Source organism: Cupressus sempervirens, chromosome 2 (genome assembly GCF_028749045.1).
Source record: "Cupressus sempervirens isolate cs-2001-9-10 chromosome 2, ASM2874904v1, whole genome shotgun sequence".
Classification (NCBI taxonomy): Eukaryota; Viridiplantae; Streptophyta; class Pinopsida; order Cupressales; family Cupressaceae; genus Cupressus; species Cupressus sempervirens.
In genome coordinates this window covers 500859211-500866402 of record NC_143119.1, presented here as the reverse complement: position 1 = coordinate 500866402, position 7192 = coordinate 500859211, and the positions used below count along the sequence as shown (strand labels likewise).

The window sequence follows — 7192 nt, the reverse complement described above, 5'->3', positions numbered from 1 at the left end:
GTACTTGTGATGCCTACCTGTTGCAATGATGATAATGTGACGATGACCTATTAGTATTGCCATCTACCAAATTCCGACACTATTCGTGTCACAATTGCGATCGAAGATCTTTTCGTCATAATGTACAATGCCAAAAGTCCAATGCCGTCTGGCAGGAGCCAATTTTTGGTACCATCGCTTAGGCCTGCCATCGCAATTCGGGTCCAAATGTAGTAGTGTGTCAATTAATGAGTTGACTTTTTAACATATATTTTGTTATTTGAATGTATGTTGTCTACCAATTACAGATTTTACGTTGGATGAATATTCTAGAATACAATAATTTTCGGCCTCCAACTCATTTTTGCTATATATCATCCACTGTTAAATGGCTACGATTGCTTGATAATATTTGGACACTGGATGGGCCATTTCCATGACTAGATGAACATTGATATAAGTTGGATTGTCGAAGCTTGTCTTCTTGAGTTTGGACTTCACACCCACCTTGTATGCTTGAATTTGTAATAACTTTTATCACATTGTTCTACCCTGTTACCATTATCAATAGCCGACTTTGCATGGAGTGAAACAAGTAACATATTCTCCTTCGCTAATGTTATTTGCCCTCTATTTCATTTTCATTTGTTGTACACTCGAACAATATTAAATCTTCTTCCACTTTTATTGTGTAATTCAACCTGTAATAGTAAGATGACCCTATCGTACCTCATCTCATTGTGTATTTGTTAATTGCTCCTTCAACAATCCTGTCACTTCTGAATGTGAATTCCTAAGCTTTACTTCCATCCATGCTCTTTATATCTCATTTAAATCTTTCTACCTTACGGCCTTTTTATTGTCTCCAATGATCGTTGCACCCGTATTAAATGGTGTTAATTATCCAATTTTCCAAATTCCATTCCAATGTAATGGTAGAACTTATATTATCATTCCTTATATTCAGTGGGCTACTTCACTCCCTAATTTCTTCTTATTAGATGACTTTAAATTATCTTCTAATTCCTGTTTCAATTTCTTCGCATCTTATTTTCCTTTATTACATTTTTCTGGCGACTAAAGTATGCTCCATACTTATATATTCTTTTGTATCTACACCTCTATATTATCTATATAAAATTATTATTTTTCGATGACCAACCGAATGTGGATTTTTAAGGGTGCTTTATACTATGTTGACACTCTCTTTTAGTATTTTGTGATCTTCCTACAATTTAGCGCCTTGTATAGCCTTATTGTAAATTTCTATGGAGTTATATCTTGATCACCAAAACGTAAATACTAGAATCTTTATATCTTCCTCTTTACCCATTGAAAATAATTTCTCTTTTGGACAACCAGATTACTCTTCTACAATACGCGATAATTGTCTACGTAAATTAATTCCGACACATAGTATGGTCGGCACCGACCAAGATGTTTCTAGAGGCGGCCATCCTTCCAACTGCCAACTACTCTCATTAAAAACATTACCAAACTCTTCTCTAGAATGCTCTGTACATTCAGCTATAAATAGACTGGCTGGGCCTGGAGTTTTTCAGCGCTCATTTCCTGAGTCTTTTGCTGTGTTAAAATCTCTCTGTTTTTGTTCATGGTATCAGAGCCATGATTAATGATTGGTGAATGTTTTGTTTTGCTGTGTGAACTGAAGGAGATTGCTGTTACAATCTACAAGCTGCTGTTGGAGTTGAAGTGTTTCTTTGAACTGTTAGCATTGGCATTGTCTGAGAGAAGAAAGATAATGTGCTGAAGAAAGCAGATCTGTTGCAGCCATTCCTGGAGGAGCAGAAATTATTGTTGGTCAAAGAGTACATTTGAATATCTAAGAGGTACGTATTGAAAGATAAAAGAGAATAGTGTTGTGTGGGGCTGTAATGCTTATTGTTTTAATATAGAGCTTTCTCTATTATATTGTGCCACTGAAATAAGCAATGAACTATCGAATGTTTTTTTAAATCTGAAGTTGTTAATGACCATTTGGTTATTTCAAAGAAACTGAGTAAGTTTGTTCATGGTAGTGGTGTTGATGAAGAGTTATTTGAAATATTGAAGGATTAAGTTGCTATGTGGGACAGAATTGGGTGCCATTTATATTATTATGGTTATCTATCTTACTGTGATTTTTCAAGTACAGTTGAAGTGTTGAATGCTCTTGTGATTTAGAAGATGCACTAATCCTTTGTTTGTTTAGATATGTTTGTATGATTGAGAAGTGAGCGTATCTTTTGGAAGATACAAATTATGTATGTTTCAAGGTGTGTGGATGTATGTGATTAAGAAGTGTTATTAAAGATTTATCGTGAAGAGATTGATAAGAATAGAAAGTGGGTACCTTTGTGTGGAAAAGACAAATTTGATAAAGATTTTTATTTAAAAGTCCTTGTTTGATTAGTTCATAAGAAGGCCAATATCAAGGGTGGTCTTTTGGTATTTGATTGAAATCTAACTATGGCTGGTGAGATGTCTAATCTTGTGGTTAGTGAAAAATTGGATGGTTCAAATTATGCTAATTGGAAATGTGAGATGGAGTTAATTTTACAAATGAAAGATTTATGGGAACTAGTCATAGAAGAAGAACCTGAGGATCAAGATAAACTTAATAAATGGAATAAAAAAGATATGAATGCACGTGCTACACTTTTGTGGCAAATTAGTCCAGGGATTAGGCCTCATGTTCAAGGTTTAAAAACAACAAAGGCAATATGGGAAACTTTACAAACAATGTATGAAAGAACAAGTAAGTTAAAAGCAATGGATATTAAGAGACAATTAACTCATTTGAAAATGAAAGAAGGAGATAGCATGAATGATCATATTGCTAGATTGAAAAACTTAAGAAATCAGCTTGCAATGATGAAGGTTGAGTACAAAGATGATGAAATCATAGAATTTTTAATTGAAAGTCTTCCAGAGGAGTATAATAATTTCATTCGCACTTTAGAATTAACTGAAAATTTTCAAAATATAAAATTGCAAGAAGTCTATGGTGCTTTGTTAAATGAAGAAGAAAGGCTTCACAAGTTTACAAGTGATTCTAGTAAGAGTCAAGCATTTGTAGCTAGAGGGAAATACAAGAATTATAATCAAGAAAGAACATATCAAAATCAAAGACCTAATCAAGGGAATCAATATAGAAATTATCAAAGACAATGGTCTCAACAAAGAGATAATCAAAATAGGCAAAATTATCAAAGGCCACAAAATGAAGGGAGAAATTACAATAATAATCTCAAAGGAGCAAATACTATCAAATGTTTCAAGTGTGGAAAAGAAGGGCATAAAAGTGATCAATGTTTTAAGAAATGGCAAAAGAGATTTAATCAAAGAAGGCAATCAAATTTTGTTCAAGAAGAGGGTGATCATCATATAATGATAGCTTCTTTGGCTGCTCAAGGTGATTCAAGTAATGCATGGTATATTGATTCAGGAGCTAGCCAACATCTAACTCACAACAAAGATATTTTTAGCTCTTTAGAAGCAACAAGAGGTGCAAAAATATTTCTTGGTGATGATAGTTCACATGACATAGAAGGAATAGGTACAATTTCAATGAAAGGTAATGATGGTAAAAATTTAGAGATAACTAATGTGAATTTTGTACCTAGATTGGCTAAAAATCTTCTATCAGTGAGTCAAATAACTCAACATGGATATAAGGTGGAGTTTTATTCAGATAAGTGTTTAATCAAGAATATTAATGATGGATACAAAATAGTTGCTAGAGGAGTTGAGAATGATGGATTATATAAATTTCAAGCTAGTGTTGCTAAGAAGGCTTATATCACTACAAGATCATCCTTAAGTGAGTTATGGCATCAAAGGTATGGTCATTTAAATTATCAAAGTTTGGCTATGCTTTCAAAGATGAATATGGTTGATAGATTGCCCTTGATAAAATTAAATACAAATGTGTGTGAAGGATGCATGGTTGGTAAACAACATAGAGACACTTTTGAGAGGTCTACATGGAGAGCAAAGAGAAGTCTAGAACTTATCCATAGTGATTTGTGCGGTCCTATGAATCCAACATCAAAGGGAGGAGCTAGGTATATCTTGACATTTATTGATGATTTTTCAAGGAAAATTTGGGTTTATTTCTTGAAACAAAAGGATGAAGTGTTTAACAAATTTGAAATATTTAAAGCTCTTGTGGAAAATGAAAGTGGAAATAAGATCAAGAGAATTAGAACTGACAATGGTGGAGAATATGTAAACAATAGGTTCAAATCATTTTGTGATCATCATGGGATCAAAAGAGAGATGACTAATAGATATACTCCTCAACAAAATGGTATTGCTGAAAGGAAGAATAGGACTTTAGTGGAAATGGCACGTTGTATGCTACAACCTAAGAATCTTCCTTTGTTTTTATGGGCTGAAGCTATTAATACTGCATCTCATGTTTTGAATAGATCTCCCACAAATGTTTTGCAAAACATTACTCCTGAAGAAGCTTGGAGTGGAAGAAAACCTAATGTTAAGTATTTTAGAGTGTTTGGATGTGAAGCCTATGCCCATGTGCCAGATGAGATTAGAGAAAAGAAATTTGATAAGAAAAGCATTAAGTGCATCTTTGTGGGGTATGATGACCAAAGGAAAGGATATAGGTTATATGATCCTAGTGTGGAAGATGTGTTTACAAGTAGGGATGTCAAGTTTAATGAAGGGTTTGACGATATGCCAATATCCACTCCTATTTCGCACGTGACCATTAAGAATCATGAAGATCCTAATGATTTTGAAACTGGTGAAAGTTCTAAGGAACCCTTTGACATGGATGAAGAATCTAGTCCTTCCCCAAAGACCAAGAGTATTCAAGTAATTTATCTAAGGACTCATCAAATTAATTATGCTTTAATGACCACCATAATGAAAACTAATGATCCTCAAACATATGAAGAAGCCAAAGGAAAACATGAATGGGAAGAAGCTATGAAAAATGAGTATGATTCTTTGATAAAAAACAACACTTGGGAATTGGTAGAGTTGCCAAAAGGTAAGAATATGGTTAACAATAAGTGGGTATATAAGACCAAGTTCAAGTCAGATGGGAGTATTGAAAAACATAAGGCAAGACTAGTAGCCAAAGGGTATTCACAAAAAGAAGGGATTGATTACACTGAAACTTTTGCCCCAGTAGCAAAGATTAGTACTGTTAGAGTTATTATAGCATTAGCAGCTCATTTTAAGTGGCCTCTACACCAAATGGATGTTAAAAATGCATTTTTGAATGGTGAAATTGATGAAGAGATCTATATGACTCAGCCACAAGGATTTGAAATCCAAGGGAAAGAACATTTGGTTTGCAAATTAAGGAAGTCTTTATATGGTCTCAAACAGGCTCCAAGGGCTTGGTATGCTAGAATTGATGAATATTTTCAAATTCAAGGCTTCCATAATAGTCCACATGATCCAAATTTGTATGTGAAAGAATTTGCTAGTGGTGATATCATAATCATTGTGCTTTATGTTGATGATCTTATTATCACAGGACATAGCATGGATAAAATTAGTAAGATAAAGTTAAGCTTGCAAAATACATTTGAGATGACAGATCTTGGTTTTCTACACTATTTTCTTGGTATAGAAGTATGGCAAAAGGATGATGGATTTTATCTTTCTCAAACTAAGTATGCCCTAAACATATTGAAGAGGTTTGGAATGACAGACTGTAAAAGTGTATCTACTCCAATTGCTTCGGGGTTGAAATTAAGCAAGGACATGGAAGGTGAAGATGTTGACCCTACCTTATATAGGCAATTGGTTGGTAGTCTTGTATATTTAACACACACTCGTCCTGATATTTCTTTTGCAGTTAGTGTGGTTTTCAGATTTTTGAGCTCACCTAAAGTCCCACATTGGATAGCTGCTAAAAGAATACTAAGATATGTGAAAGGGACTTTAACGATGGGCATTTATTATTCATTTCATGGAGATATTTCCCTTGTTGGCTATTCAGATTCTGATTGGGCAGGATGCCTGGATGATCGTAAGTCCACTACAGGTTATGTTGTCTATCTTGGTGTAGGTCCCGTTTCTTGGTGCAGTAAAAAGCAATCTACCATAGCTCTATCCACTACAGAAGCTGAATATACTGCGGCAAACGAAGCAGCAAAAGAAATCACTTGGCTACGAGCTATCTTATCAGTCCTTAGGCAACATCATGCAGGGCCTTCTCTACTTCATTGTGACAATCAAAGTGCCATATCATTGTCTAAGAATCCTGTGTTCCATGCTCGCACCAAACATATTGAAGTTTATCATCATTATATCAGGCATCTCCTCCAACAACAGGTGATTCATCTTCAATATTGCAAGACAGAGGACCAGATTGCTGACTTATTCACCAAGGCTTTAAGTGAAGCCAAGTTTGTATCTCTTCGACATCTTTTGGGCTTAAGAGCAATGACATAATTGTCTCATGGTTTTCATTCAGGGGGGATTCTTATGAATTCCAACCATTGTATTTAGGAAATAAACAGATTGTAAATGGGTACCTAACAAGGCCTTAGGCCAGGACCCATCATATGTAGATTATGGGGGGATATTTAGATAGTAGATATTTAGTATAGCTATTGTAATTAATTTAGGGAGGATGTCAACGTAAATTAATTCCGACACACAGTATGGTCGGCACCGACCAAGATGTTTCTAGAGGCGGCCATCCTTCCAACTGCCAACTACTCTCATTAAAAACATTACCAAACTCTTCTCTAGAATGCTCTGTACATTCAGCTATAAATAGACTGGCTGGGCCTGGAGTTTTTCAGCGCTCATTTCCTGAGTCTTTTGCTGTGTTAAAATCTCTCTGTTTTTGTTCAATAATCCTTCAGTCTCTGTCCTCCCACAAATTCATTTTAAGTACAGATTGCATTTTAGGATTATTTTTATCCTTGTGTATATCTCTCTTGTGTTTTTTGTTTTGGTTATCAAATAGTCACTTATTCAATGTGTCTTGTTTACATTTGTAGTTGACTCTCATACCATGTTAAGTAACATGAATCGATTTCTATAAATGTAATTATACTGCCATCGCTATAGGTATTTTCCAAATGCAAATCTTAGTCCCTTATAAATATAAGAGTAGGAGACATGTCTAATCAAGAAACATGTCTCTATGATTAATCATTATTAGTTTATATATATATATATATATATATATATATATATATATATATCAACATTCTATCTT

General features: G+C 34.3%; 1 pseudogene; it reads left to right on the top strand.

Annotated features, from left to right (window-relative positions):
• Positions 1 to 5661: 5661 nt before the first annotated feature.
• Positions 5662 to 6414, top strand: LOC149573188 (secreted RxLR effector protein 161 pseudogene; annotated as a pseudogene).
• The last annotated feature ends 778 nt before the right edge of the window (positions 6415 to 7192 follow it).